This window comes from Pholis gunnellus (genome assembly GCF_910591455.1).
Source record: "Pholis gunnellus genome assembly, chromosome: 19".
Classification (NCBI taxonomy): Eukaryota; Metazoa; Chordata; class Actinopteri; order Perciformes; family Pholidae; genus Pholis; species Pholis gunnellus.
This window is the reverse complement of record NC_136546.1, coordinates 15,622,569-15,636,683: the sequence shown is the minus strand read 5'-3', so window position 1 is coordinate 15,636,683 and position 14,115 is coordinate 15,622,569.

The window sequence follows — 14,115 nt, the reverse complement described above, 5'->3', positions numbered from 1 at the left end:
AACTTCGGCAATGTGTGACTCTGTTTTGACATCATCATAAAGTGGATAACATTGTTTCTTCGTGTCTGGTTCTGGATTCATGTTGCCATAACGTGGATCATATTTCTCCTCTTCCATCTGTAGGTTTCCCTGAAAAGGACTGCCACAACCTTTATCCACTAGATCCTTCCCCGGATCTGTTGGAAACTCAGGGTCCTTATGGAACAGAGTTTTCTCGTTCATTTTGGCACCATCATGAAAATGCACATGACGTTCATTTGGATGGTATCTCGCTTGTGGCACAAGATTACTCTGGTTTGTTTTCTTGCCAGGCGCTTCGCTGGAATACCAGTTAAGTTTCTTTTCAGCAAACACAAACGGCAGTTTGAAGACCGTGTCTGGTTCTGGATTCATGTTGCCATAACGTGGATCATATTTATCCTCTTCGATCTGTAGGTTTCCCTGAAGAGGACTGCCACAACCTACATCCACTAGATCGTTCCCTGGATCTGTTGGAAACACAGGGTCCTTATGGAACAGAGTTTTCTCGTTCATTTTGGCACCATCGCGAAAATGCACATGATGTTCATCTGGATGGTATCTCGCTTGTTGCACAAAATGACCCTGGTTCGTTTTCTTGCCAGAAGCTTCGCTGGAATACCAGTCACGTTTCTTTTTAGAAAACACAAACGGCAGTTTGAAGACCTTGTCTGGCTCGTTTCGATATTTACGATACTCCTTGACCATGGAGTTGATTTCAGATGCTGTAGTTATTGAAAATTCCCAGCTCCTGTGATGTTGTGAGCTAATATCAAAGTTATAGTCAAGGATGTCATAAACAATGTGTGGCACATAGCATCCTATTTTGGAGGTTGCAAATTTATGTATCTCAAACACTACAGCTCTCGTCAATTGCTCCAAGTCCAGCTTTTCTTTCTCTCTTGATTTAGATGTCACGTCTAGATCCAAACCCATCTCTATGCAAATAGGAAAACAGCCTACCGACACTTCACTCCGATACATTTTCTTTGGTTTTTTTACGACACTTGCCAGTGTGTCTATTTCCACTTTTGTTTGCAGTGCCAGCTTTCTTCTTTTGATACTTTCCATCACTTGACTGCTAGGTAATGTTTGAATGACAAATACTTTATTGTGCCAGGTGAGAAAGCCATCTTCTTGTTTCATCCAATTGTTGTACGGCAATACGGTACTTACTTCTTGCCCCTGCATGCCAGTGTTGAAGTTGTGTTGAAGGATATCATTAATGGTGTTGTGTTTTGTTCCACACAATCTTCCGGCAAAACAAGCCAGTTCCCCCATAACCCCATTTGTCAATACATGCGGGTCAAGCTTGTCTTTTGGTTGGTCTTTGTCCACACACAGGTTCAAACCTATTTCCTTGCAGAGAGGGTAGCTGTCCATTATCATCTCCTCTATTGCTGAAAGGGTAGAGGACGGATCCTTTTCTGGTTCTTGTGCAGTGCCGTTTCCATCAGCAGAGCCTGCATCAGTCATGGTACGTGGACGAGGATGATGCATGTGACCAGAGTGAGAGTCATCATGACGACGCTCACGATTTCTGACTTGATCGCATTTGGGGCAATATATTCCTCTCAAATGGCTTGGTTCTAGTCTGCAATTTTGGTCAGGGAGTTCAAACTGCCTTTTCATTTGACAAACACCCCTTTCTTGTAATAATGTCTTACTTTTAATTTTCGTCATTGTTGTGTTTGTAAAGGCACTGCGACACAGCTCATTGTTGAAATCAAGATGGAAATTATACTCCAGTATCTCTGTGATGAAATGCCTTTGGGCTGATAGTAGGGCTGTGGCAAATGTGTGAAGTTCAACCATGATGCCATTGGTTAGCAATTTGGGATCAAGATTCTGTTTTACTCTAGATCCTACATCAAAATCAATGCCTAATTTCTTGCATCTGGAGAAGGGATAAAGTGGACAATGTTCTTCATGTGGTCTTGAGAGGATTTTCGGAATATGATAGGCCCGCATTTGCCACAGCTGTAATTTCAGCTTGTTTTGGTGTTCTATGTCAAGGGTACTGCCTACGTCTTGATTTATGATGACAGCCTGGGAAGAACCAGCACTAGCTGCATCAAAATTTGGGTTGTTCTGGGAATCCAGTTTCATGTTTGTTGAGCTTTGCTTCTTGTAGCATAAAAAGCCTGAAAATATTATAGGCTGTGTAGCATTCCTTTTCTCCGATATAGTAGGAATTCGTGCAACAATACTTCTGGCATGGTCAGAATCTCCACGTTGCAAATCGAGATCAAAATTGTGTTTTAGGACGTCAACACAAATCTGCTCAAATGTTCCACACAACTTTTCTGCTAAGTTTGTTACTTCAGTCATTGCTCCATAGGTCAGTTTGTTGATATCCAGTTTCTTATTTGGTCGAGTATTGTTCACATGTAGTTTGAGACCAATTTCCTTGCAGAAGGGATAAAGATCCACACTCTCCTGTGAAATATGTCCTTTAGTGTCAGCCTGTGAATGAGGAGGAAACCCACAGGCGACATCACACTCCTCCATCTTCGATATGCTGATGAGTTCAGCGTTGGCACTGCCCACACTCTGAGTTGCCACACTTAGTGATGGTATGGGACCATGAAGTTCAAAGACCTCTTTTGAGAACTTGACTGCATCTTCACAATCTTTCAGTTGTCTTACTCTATTCATAATTTCACTTGTGAAAATATTTCTCTGGTGTTCACTCTTTAGGCTGATGTCAAAGTTGTACTCAAGAATCTCCATGATGAAATTCTGTTGGGATGAATTCATTGCTAGTGCAAATTTAGCAATTTCAAGCAGAATAGAATCAGGAAGAGAGTCAACACTGAAGTTTTGCTTTGGACCAAATCCAATGTTGAATTGAAGGCCAAACTTCTTGGACATAGTGAATGGACCGAACTCTGTTGCAGAGAGGATTTGTTTTACACGGTTAGCACGCATCTTCCACATATTGTTCTCTGTTCCTATTTCCTCTTCTTCCATGTCATATTCAGTTGGTACATCATTTGGAAACTGTGTTTGCTCTTCATCTTCACAAAGCCCTCTCTCATCAGGCTGGCTTGCAAACTGTGGGTTCAGATTTGAGTTTACAGTTGGTAAACTAGATGAGATGTCTGAGCTCAGAGAACGTTTTGGGATTTGTAAGTTATCTTCATTGCCAGAGTGTTCTGAGTCTGTGAGTTCTTCTGAGTCTAGATTAGACTCTCCTAGAGAACAAGTGTAGTAGCCCTCTGCTGCAATTTCTTCTCGTTCCATGTCACACACAGATGTGTTCATTAGCTTCAAGTCCAATTTTTCGTTCTCTCCTGGTTTCAAACTATTTTTCGTGAAAATGGGAAAGCAGTTTCCTTTACTTGGAGGATTTGTCGTAGGAGTTTTCTCCTTTGATTGCAGTGCCAGCTTTCTTTTTTTTACAGTTTCCTTCAATTCACTTCCATGCATAGCAACTTCCCGTTTCAGTTTACTTACATGTCCAGGAGGTCTGTGAGACAAACGTTGAATAACGAATACTTCATTGAGCCAGGAGAGCAAGCAATCACAGTTTTTCGACACTAAGCAGAAAAGCAATGCAGGATTTACATCTCGAACTTGCATGCCAATGTTGAAGTTGTGTTGAAGGATATCATTAATGATCTTATATTTCATTCCACACAATTTTTTGGCAAAACTAGCCAATTCCCCCATAACCCCGTGTGTCAATGCATGCGTGTCAAGCTTTTCTTTTGGTTGGTCTTTGTCCACACACAGGTTCAAACCTATTTCCTTGCAGAGAGGGTAGCTGTCCATTATCATCTCCTCTATTGCTGAGAAGGTAGAGGACGGATCCTTTAGTGGTTCTTGTGCAGTGTAGTTTCCATCAGCAGAGCCTGCATCAGTCATGGTACGTGGACGAGGATGATGCATGTGATCAGAGTCAGAGTTATCCTGACGATGCTTATGATTTCTGACTTGATAGCATTTGGGGCAATATATCCCTCTCAGATGGGCTGGTTCTGGTCTGCAATTTTGGTCAGGGAGTTCAAACTGCTTTTTCCTTTTCGTTGAACGAACACTTTTTTGTACCAACTTCATACTTTTCATTTTCATCATTGTTGTGTTTGTAAAGGCACTGCGACACAGCTCAGTGTTGAAATTCAGATGGAAATTATACTCTAGTATCTCTGTGATGAAATGCTTTTGGGCTGATATTAGGGCTGTGGCAAATGTACCAATTTCAACCATGATGCCATTGGTTAGCAATTTGAGATCAAGATTCTGTTTTACTCCAGATCCTACATCAAAATCAATGCCTAATTTCTTGCATCTGGAGTAAGAATAAAGTGGACAGTGTTCTTCATGTGGTATTGAGAGAATTTGCTGAACACTGTTGGCCCGCAATTGCCACAGCTTTGATTCAAACTCATTTTGGTCTTCTATGTCAGGGGAACTGTTAACATCTTGGACTATGATTGCAGCCTGAGGTGAATCAGCACTAGTTGCATCAGAGTTTGGGTTGTCCTGGGAATCCAGTTTCACGTTTGTTGAGGAGTCATTTATTGAGCAACTGATGTTCTTGAACTTTTTAAAATACGTTGTTAGTTTCCTTTGTTCCAACATAGCAGGAATTCGTGCAACAATACTTCTGGCATGGTCAGAATCTCCACGTTGCAAATCGAGATCAAAATTGTGTTTTAGAACGTCAACACAAATCTGCTCAAATGTTCCACACAACTTTTCTGCAAAGTTTGTCACTTCAGTCATTGCTCCATAGGTCAGTTTGTTGATATCCAGTTTCTTATTTGGTCGAGTATTGTTCACATGTAGTTTCAGACTAATGTCCTTGCAGAAGGGATAAAGATCCACACTCTCCTGTGAAACATGTTCTTTAGTGTCAGCCTGTGAATGAGGAGGAAACCCGCAAGCGACATCAAACTCCTCCATCTTCGATATGCTGCTGAGTTCAGCGTTGGCACTGCCCACACTCTGAGTTGCCACACTTAGTGATGGTATGGGACCATGAAGTTCAAAGACCTCTTTTGAGAACTTGACTGCATCTTCACAATCTTTCAGTTGTCTTACTCCATTCATAATTTCACTTGTGAAAATATTTCTCTGGTGTTCACTCTCCAGGCTGATGTCAAAGTTGTACTCAAGAATCTCCATGATGAAATTCTGTTGGGATGAATTCATTGCTAGGGCAAATTTAGCAATTTCAAGCAGAATATAATCAGGAAGAGAGTCAACACTGAAGTTTTGCTTTGGACCAAATCCAACGTTGAATTCAAGGCCAAACTTCTTGGACATAGTGAATGGACCGAACTCTGTTGCAGAGAGGATTTGTTTTACACGGTTAGCACGCTTCTTCCACATGTTGTTCTCTGTTCCCATTTCCTCTCCTTCCATGTCATATTCATTTGGTTCATCTTTTGGAAACTGTGTTTGCTCTTCACCTCCACCAAGCCCTCTCGCATCAGGCTGGCTTGCAAGCCGTGGGTACAGATTTGAGTTTACAGTTGGTAAACTAGATGAGGTGTCTGAGCTCAAAGAACATTTTGGGATTCGTAAGTTATCTTCATTGCCAGAGTTTTCCGAGTCTGTGAGATCATCGGAGTCTAGATCAGACTCTCCTAGAGGACAAGTGTAGTAGTTCTTTGGATTTGTCTTAGGCGTTTTCTCCTGTGTTTGCAGTGCCAGCTTTCTTTTTTTGATAGTTTCCTTCAATTCACTTCTATGCATGGCAGCCCGTTTCAGTTTACTTACATTTCTATATCGTTTCTTAGACAAATGTTGAATAACAAATACTTCATTGAGCCAGGAGAGCAAGCAATCACCGTTTCTCGTCACTCTGCTGAACTGCAATGCAGGATTTACATCTCGACCTTGCATGCCAATGTTGAAGTTGTGTTGAAGGATATCATTAATGATCTTATATTTCATTCCACACAATCTCTTGGCAAAACTACCCACTTCCCCCACAACCCCGTGTGTCAATACATGTGCGTCAAGCTTTTCTTTTGGTTGGTCTTTGTCCACACACAGGTCCAAACCTATTTCCTTGCAGAGAGGGTAGCGGTCCATTATCATCTTCTCTATTGCTGAGAAGGTAGAGGACGGATCCTTTAGTGGTTCTTGTGCAGTGTAGTTTCCATCAGCAGAGCCTGCATCAGTCATGGTACGTGGACCAGGATGATGCATGTGATCAGAGTCAGAGTCATCCTGACGATGCTCATGATTTCTGACTTGATAGCATTTGGGGCAATATATCACTCTCACATGGCTTGGTTCTGGTCTGCAATTTTGGTCAGGGAGTTCAAACTGCTTTTTCTTTTGAGAAACAGTTTTTTTTAGCAATTTCTTACTTCTCATGTACGCCATTATTGAGTTTGTAAAGGCACTGCGACACAGCTCATTGTTGAAATTCAGATGGAAATTATACTCAAGTATCTCTGTGATGAAATGACTTTGGGCTGATAGTAGGTCTGTGGCAAATGTGAGAAGTTCAACCATGATGCCATTGGTTAGCAATTTAGGATCAAGATTCTGTTTTACTCCAGATCCTACATCGAAATTGATGCCTAATTTCTTGCATCTGGAGTAAGAATAAAGTGGACAGTGTTCTTCATGTGGTATTGAGAGAATTTGCTGAACACTGTTGGCCCGCAATTGCCACAGCTTTGATTCAAACTCATTTTGGTGTTCTATGTCAGGGGAACTGTTAACATCTTGGTCTATGATTGCAGCCTGAGGTGAATCAGCACTAGTTGCATCAGAGTTTGGGTTGTCCTGGGAATCCAGTTTCACGTTTGTTGAGGAGTCATTTATTGAGCAACTGATGTTCTTGAACTTTTTAAAATACGTTGTTAGTTTCCTTTCTTCCAACATAGCAGGAATCCGTGCAACAATACTTCTGGCATGGTCAGAATCTCCACGTTGCAAATCAAGATCCAAATTGTGTTTTAGGACGTCAACACACATCTGCTCAAATGTTCCACACAACTTTTCTGCAAAGTTTGTCACTTCAGTCATTGCTCCATAGGTCAGTTTGTTGATATCCAGTTTCTTATTTGGTCGAGTATTGTTCACATGTAGTTTCAGACTAATTTCCTTGCAGAAGGGATAAAGATCCACACTCTCCTGTGAAATATGTTCTTTAGTGTCAGCCTGTGAATGAGGAGGAAACCCGCAGGCGACATCACACTCCTCCGTCCTTGATATGCTGCCGAGTTCAGCGTTGGCACTGCCCACACTCTGAGTTGCCACACTTAGTGATGGTATGGGACCATGAAGTTCAAAGACCTCTTTTGAGAACTTGACTGCATCTTCACAATCTTTCAGTTGTCTTACTCTATTCATAATTTCACTTGTGAAAATATATCTCTGGTATTCACTCTCCAGGCTGATGTCAAAGTTGTACTCAAGAATCTCCATGATGAAATTCTGTTGGGATGAATTCATTGCTAGGGCAAATTTAGCAATTTCAAGCAGAATATAATCTGGAAGAGAGTCAACACTGAAGTTTCGCTTTGGACCAAATCCAACGTTGAATTGAAGGCCAAACTTCTTGGACATAGTGAATGGACCGAACTCTAATGCAGAGAGGATTTGTTTTACACGGTTAGCACGCATCTTCCACATGTTGTTGTCTGTTCCTATTTCCTCTTCTTCCATGTCACTTTCGTTTGGTGCATCTTTTGGAAACTGTGTTTGCTCCTCACCTCCACCAAGCCCTCTCTCATCAGGCTGGCTTACAAACCGTGGGTACAGATTTGAGTTTGCAGTTGGTAAACTAGATGAGGTGTCTGAGCTCAGAGGAATTCTCTGGAATCGTAAGTTATCTTCATAGCCAGAGTTTTCTGAGTCTGTGAGTTCTTCTGAGGCTACATAAGACTCTCGTAGAGGACAAGTGTAGTAGCTCTCTGGATTTGGTTTAGGCGTTTTCCCCTGTGTTTGCAGTGCCAGATTTCCTTTTTTGATACTTTCCTTCAATTCAGTTCTATGCATGGCAGCACCTTTCATATAACTTACATTAGACAAACGTTGAATAACAAATACTTCATTGAGCCAGGAGAGCAAGCAATCACTGTGTCTCGTCACTCCGCGGAACTGCAGTGCAGGATTTACATCTCGACCTTGCATGCCAATGTTGAAGTTGTGTTGAAGGATATCATTAATGATCTTGTATTTCATTCCACACAATCTTCTGGCAAAACAACCCACTACCTTCATAATCCCATTTGTCAATACATGCGGTTCCAGCTTTTCTTTTGGTTGGTCTTTGTCCACACACAGGTTCAAACCTATTTCCTTGCAGAGAGGGTAGCTGTCCATTATCATCTCCTCTATTGCTGAGAAGGTAGAGGACGGATCCTTTGCTGGTTCTTGTGCAGTGCCGTTTCCATCAGCAGAGCCTGCATCAGTCATGGTACGTGGACGAGGATGATGCATGTGACCAGAGTCAGAATCATCCTGACGATGCTTATGATTTCTAACTTGATCACATTTGGGGCAATATATTGCTCTCAAATATCTTGGTTCTGGTGTGCAATTTGGGTCAGGGAGTTTAAACTGCTTTTTCATTTGACGAACACCACTTTCTTTTCCCAATTTCTTATTTTTCATCATTATTGAGTTTGTAAAGGCATTGCGACACAGCTCATTGTCGAAATTCAGATGGAAATTAAACTCCAGTATCTCTGTGATGAAATTACTTTGGGCTGATAGTAGGGCTGTGGCAAATGTGAGAAGTTCAATCATGATGCCATTGGTTAGCAATTTGGGATCAAGATTCTGTTTTACTCCAGATCCTACATCGAAATCAATGCCTAATTTCTTGCATCTGGAGTAAGAATAAAGTGGACAGTGTTCTTCATGTGGTCTTGAGAGGATTTGCTGAACACTGTTGGCCCGCAATTGCCACAGCTTTGATTCAAACTCATTTTGGTCTTCTATGTCAGGGGAAGAGTTAACATCTTGGACTATGATTGCAGCCTGAGGTGAATCAGCACTAGTTGCATCTGAGTTTGGGTTGTTCTGGGAATCCAGTTTCACGTTTGTTGAGGAGTCATTTATTGAGCAGCTGATGTTCTTGAACTTTTTAAAATACGTTGTTAGTTTCCTTTCTTCCAACATAGCAGGAATCCGTGCAACAATACTTCTGGCATGGTCAGAAGCTCCACGTTGCAAATCAAGATCCAAATTGTGTTTTAGGACGTCAACACAAATCTGCTCAAATGTTCCACACAACCTTTCTGCTAAGTTTGTCACTTCAGTCATTGCTCCATAGGTCAGTTTGTTGATATCCAGTTTCTCATTTGGTCGAGTATTGTTCACATGTAGTTTGAGACCAATTTCCTTGCAGAAGGGATAAAGATCCACACTCTCCTGTGAAATATGTTCTTTAGTGTCAGCCTGTGAATGAGGAGGAAACCCGCAAGCGACATCACACTCCTCCATCCTCGATATGCTGCCGAGTTCAGCGTTGGCACTGCCCACACTCTGAGTTGCCACACTTATTGATGATATTGGACCATGAAGTTCAAAGACCTCTTTTGAGAACTTGACTGCATCTTCACAATCTTTCAGTTGTCTTACTCTATTCATAATTTCACTTGTGAAAATATTTCTCTGGTGTTCACTCTCCAGGCTGATGTCAAAGTTGTACTCAAGAATCTCCATGATGAAATTCTGTTGGGATGAATTCATTGCTAGTCCAAATTTAGCAATTTCAAGCAGAATAGAATCAGTAAGAGAGTCAACACTGAAGTTTCGCTTTGGACCAAATCCAACATTGAATTCAAGGCCAAACTTCTTGGACATAGTGAATGGACCGAACTCTGTTGCAGAGAGGATTTGTTTTACACGGTTAGCACGCTTCTTCCACATGTTGTTCTCTGTTCCCATTTCCTCTTCTTCCATGTCACTTTCGTTTGGTGCATCTTTTGGAGACTGTGTTTGCCCTTCATCTTCACAAAGCCTTCTCTCATCAGGTTGACATGTCATTGACTTGGAATTTGCGTCTACAGTTGGTAAACTAGCTGAGAAGTCTGAGGTTGTGAGGAAAGGTGCACGAACACCCAGACAACTTGCTTCTGATTCTCTAGAGATGTCTGAGCTCAGAAAACAACTTTTGGGGTTTTGTAAGTGATCTTGATTGCCACAGTTTTCCGAGTCTGTGAGTTCGTCTGAGTCTAGATCAGACTCTTCTAGAGGACAAGTGTAGCAGTCCTCTTCTGCCATGTGCTCTTGTTCCATGTCACACGCAGATTTGTTCATCAGCTTCAAGTCCAGTTTTTCTTTCTGTCCTTGTGTCAAACTAATTTCAGTGAAAGTGGGAAAGCGGTGTCCTTTACTTTGAGAATTTGTCTTTGCCGTTTTCTTCTGTGTTTGCAGTGCCAGCTTTCCTTTTTTGAAAGTTTCCTTTAATTTACTCCCATGTCCAGGTTGTTTGCGAAGATATGGTTGAATAACGAATACTTCATTGAGCCAGGCGAGCAAGACATCATTTTGTCTCATCACTCTGTGGATAGGCAATGTATGATTTATTTCTTGACACTGCATGTCAATGTTAAAGTTGTGTTGAAGGATATCACTAATGATCTTGTATTTCATTCCACACAATTTTCTGGCATAACGAGCCACTTCCTCCACAACGCCGTTTGTCAATACATGCGCGTCAAGCTTTTCTTTTGGTTGGTCTTTGTCCACACACAGGTTCAAACCTATTTCCTTGCAGAGAGGGTAGCTATCCATTATCATCTCCTCCAATGCTGAGAAGGTAGAGGACGGATCCTTTGCTGGTTCTTGTGCAGTGCCGTTTCCATCAGCATAGCTTGCATCAGCCATGGTACGTGGACGAGGACGATGCACGTGACCAGAGTCAGAGTCATCCTGACAAAGCTTATGATTTCTGACTTGATAACATTTGGGGCAATATTTCATTCTCAAATGGCTTGGTTTTGGTATGCACCGTGTGTTAGGGAGTTCAAACCGCTTTTTCCTTCGAGGAATTCTGTTTTTTGTTGACATATTCATTGTTTTAATTTGGTCCATTGTTGTGTTTGTAAAGGCACTGCGATTCAGCTCATTGTTGAAATCCAGATGAAAATTATACTCCAGTATCTCTGTGATGAAATAGTTTCGGGCTGATAGTAGAGCTGTTGCAAAAGTGTGAAGTTCAACCATGATGCCATTGGTTAGCAATTTGGGATCAAGATTCTGTTTTACTCCAGATCCTACATCGAAATCAATGCCTAATTTCTTGCATCTGGAGTAAGAATAAAGTGGACAGTGTTCTTCATGTGGATTTGAGAGGATTTCCTGAATATTATTCTTCCTCAATTGCCACAGCTTTAACGTCAGCTTGTTTTGGTGTTCTATGTCAGGGGAACTGTTAACTTCTTGATTTATGACGGCAGCCTGGGAAGAACCAGCACCACATGCATCTGAATGTGTGTTGTCCTGGGAATCCTGTTTCATCTTTAACGCTGAGAAATTTGTCATGCCCATTATTTTCGTGTTACCCATTGCATTGGTTGATAGATTCTTTCTCTCCAATATAACAGGAATTCGTGCAACAATACTTCTGGCATGGTCAGAATCTCCTCGTTGCAAATCAAGATCCAAATTGTGTTTTAAGACGTCAACACAAATCTGCTCAAATGTTCCACACAACGTTTCTGCAAAGTTTGTCACTTCAGTCATTGCTCCATAGGTCAGTTTGTTGATGTCCAGTTTCTTATTTGGTCGAGTATTGTTCACATGTAGTTTCAGACTAATGTCCTTGCAGAAGGGATAAAGATCCACACTCTCCTGTGAAATATGTTCTTTAGTGTCAGCCTGTGAATGAGGAGGAAACCCGCAGGCGACCTCACACTCCTCCATCTTCGATATGCTGATGAGTTCAGCGTTGGCATTGCCCACACTCCGAGTTGCCACACTTAGTGATGGTATGGGACCATGAAGTTCAAAGACCTCTTTTGAGAACTTGACTGCATCTTCACAATCTTTCAGTTGTCTTACTCTATTCATAATTTCACATGTGAAAATATGTCTCTGGTATTCACTCTCCAGGCTGATGTCAAAGTTGTACTCAAGAATGTCCATGATGAAATTCTGTTGGGATGAATTCATTGCTAGGGCAAATTTAGCAATTTCAAGCAGAATAGAATCAAGAAGAGAGTCAACACTGAAATTTCGCTTTGGACCAAATCCAACATTGAATTCAAGGCCAAACTTCTTGGACTTAGTGAATGGACCGAACTCTAATGCAGAGAGGATTTGTTTTACACGGTTAGCACGCATCTTCCACATGTTGTTCTCTGTTCCCATTTCCTCTTCTTCCATGTCACATTCGCTTGGTGCATTTTGTGGAGACTGTGTTTGCTCTTCACGTCCACCAAGCCGTCTTTCATCAGATAGACAAGCCATTGATTTGACATTTGCATTTACGGTTGGTAAACTAGCTGAGATGTCAGCGGTGGTGAGGAAAGGCGCACAAACACCCAGACAACTTGCTTCTGATTCTCTAGAGATGTCTGAGCTCAGAGAACAACTTTTGGGGTTTTGTAAGTGATCTTGACTGCCAGTATTTGTGACTTTGCCTGAGTCTAGATCACACTCTCCTAGAGAACAAGTGTGGTAGTTCTCCGTTTCCATTTCTTCCTGTTCTCTGTCACATTCATTGCCAATGTAGGAGTCCAGATCAAACTCTGATAGAGGACAAGTTTGACAATGATCTCCCTCTGCCGTTCGAGTGGTACACAATTCAGTGTGATGAGAGATTATGTTTGTCTCCATGTCTTTAGACTGTCCTCTTGTGTGTGTCCTTTCACCTGTTGTTAACAGAGCACTCTTTTCCTGTTTACTTTTGAAACCAGACTGCCTTCTTTTTGTCACTTCCTCAAACAGAGTCTGCTGGACTTCCATACTGGACAGTGCGGAGCCTCTGGATCCTTTGAAGGGGTTTGTCTGGAAGGAAAACGGTTCACTTTTAAACTCCATGCTGATCCCACTACCAGTGGTGAGAAGTCCATCTCTTCTCTTTAGTAGGTGTAATATCCTGAACCAAATTTGATTTTTTTCCTGTTGACTCTTGAGATCAAGTTCAAAATTGTGCTCCAGCACACCCAGAACAATAAGCTTGTAGGATGCAGTCAGTATTTTGGTGAAGTGTACCAATTCTAACATCACGTCCTTTGTCAACAAACCTGGATCTAGACTTTGTTTTGACCCAACATCAAGGTTCAGACCAATTTCTTCACAATGAGGAAACTTAGGGAGAGGAGCATCCTCTTTCAGTTCTTCTGCTGACATTTCTCCTGAACACTGAAATTCATCCTTATCATCACTGTCTTCACCGTGTGCTCCTTCCATCTCTTCCAAGAGACTCTCCGTCTTCATGTATTCTTTGGATGCTGCTTGTGAACATCTGTATTCATCTCCATGTTCACTACCAGCAGTATCATCCATCTTGACAACAGAACTTTCTGTCTTACCCTCTGCCGATGCCATGTTCAGTCCATTGCTGCTTTTGTGTTCTGGCTTTGATGATGTGTCAAAGAGAGTAAAAACTTCTTTTGTATCTGTAGGAGGTTTCCTGATCAGGTCTTTGACTTTGTGCAGAATTTGAGCAGTAAAATCAGTCAGTTGTTGCTCATTTTTCAACCCAAGATCAAAATTTTTCTCCAGAATGTTAGTGATAAAATGCCCTTTACTCTTGTTCACCGTTTTAGCAAAGTCACAGACCTCAAGTATGACACCATTTGTCACTAATTGTAAGTCCATTTTTCTCTGTGTGTTGGATGTTACATTAAAATCTAATCCTATTCTATTGCTGTGATGGAATGGTTCTAGACGCCTTGAACGTTCCTTTCCACGCATAATGCGCCACTGCCATACTTTGTTGGAATCCATCTTTTTGTGGTCTTCCAGACTGCAGGTGTCCACGTTGTCCATTACAATGATCTATTCTTCTTTGTCGTCCATGTCATTATTTCCTGTATTTAGTTCATGAGGAAAAAAAGGATACATGATCAACAGTATATCTTAGCCTGGAGTCATACACAATATAAATATATTCATAAATATCAGACATTTTACACTTACAGGTTCTCAAATGTGAGGATTTGC